The following is a 1,392-nucleotide window of genomic DNA, read 5'->3' as shown; positions in this document are numbered from 1 at the left end:
AAGACCAGATTCTTATGGTTCGATCCCTGGGCATGAGCATCTCGGAAACGACGAAGTTGGTCGGCTCTTCACATACTCCTGAACGTCTACGCAATGTGGTTGAAGGAGGGTGTAACGACGCGCAGGTGACAAGGTGTTGGCCGTGCAGGCATCATTAGGTCGGAGGCTTACCCGCCCCGTAAATCAAATATTCGGCGATCTGTGACAGATCTGGCGGCCGAGTACCATGTTGGCGCAGGCACAAGATTTTCTGAGCTCATTGTTCAGCGCACAGCCGACTTCTCAGGCTGGAACAACCGAGTGTGCCACATCATCTGCACACTCGGTTGTTCCAGCCTGATAAATCGGTAGTGGCGGTACACTGCATTAACGAAGGACCAGGATGATGTATGACAAGACACAATTGATCGCTCCTGCTTCTCGCTATTGGGAATGTGTTCTTAAAGATATATACTAAGATGGTATCTGTTCTTTCGGACATGTCCGAAAGAACAGATACCATCTTTATATATATATATATATATATATATATATATATATATATATATATATAGTTAAGGCTCACCGGCCACTTGACCATCTTCTTCTGTGCGAATGCACAAATAGTGCCTGAACTCTTACGGGAATCGGCAGCGCGCCGCGAGTAATGAGTACAATGGGCGGGGGCACTACGAATGTAGTGTGGGACAATACGTTGAGAATGTGGGTTTCACGGGAGGCGTGCCAGAGATAAATCCCTGCAGTCGCGCTATCCTCTGTGTCCTCGGTGGCTCAGATGGATAGAGCGTCTGCCATGTAAGCAGGAGATCCCAGGTTCGAGTCCTGGTCGGGGCACACGTTTTCATCTGTCCCCGTTGACGTATGTCAACCCTTGTAAGCAGGCAAGGGTGTTCATTTCATTGTAATGTTCTTAAAGAATCCACTGAAATTAAATTATCAAGTAATATTACTAACAGGGATAAAGGTTTTCCTCTAAGTAAGATATGGAATCCGATTTTGTCCGACAGTAAACAACAACGGTCTTCTTTTCGATCATTGGATTTCTGCCGTCTTCTCCCACTGGCGCGCTGCGCGTCTACTTGCCGCCAGGAGGCGCTGCCCATCATTCGCACACGCGTGGTGCTCTGTCCATGGTGTATAAAGGTTTCCGTCGTTGTGGTTGGAACTCATAAACTCCAAACCTACTCCCTGCCTATCAATTTTGTCTGTCTGGTCGCTTCCTTCCTCTCGCACCGGCCTTCCTATGTCACCCTCCACAACATCAACTCCCGTATTTTTATCCCACTGCTGGCGTCCCCCAGGGCTCTGGCCTCTCCTCTCTCCATTATCTGTTGTAGACGGCTGATATGCCCAAGCCACCCCCACCTTCCACCTTTTCCAGTATGCTGATGA

General features: G+C 48.6%; 1 non-coding gene across 1 annotated transcript; it reads left to right on the top strand.

Moving 5' to 3' along the window:
• The first annotated feature begins 760 nt into the window (after positions 1-760).
• Positions 761-834, top strand: Trnat-ugu (transfer RNA threonine (anticodon UGU)). The gene has a single exon. It is a non-coding gene; the product is annotated as a tRNA-Thr (tRNA).
• Positions 835-1,392: the final 558 nt, after the last annotated feature.

The sequence above is a fragment of the Schistocerca cancellata genome, chromosome 7 (genome assembly GCF_023864275.1).
Source record: "Schistocerca cancellata isolate TAMUIC-IGC-003103 chromosome 7, iqSchCanc2.1, whole genome shotgun sequence".
Lineage (NCBI taxonomy): Eukaryota > Metazoa > Arthropoda > Insecta > Orthoptera > Acrididae > Schistocerca > Schistocerca cancellata.
Note: the sequence above shows the minus strand (reverse complement) of the source record. Positions and strands in the feature narration are given on the sequence as shown.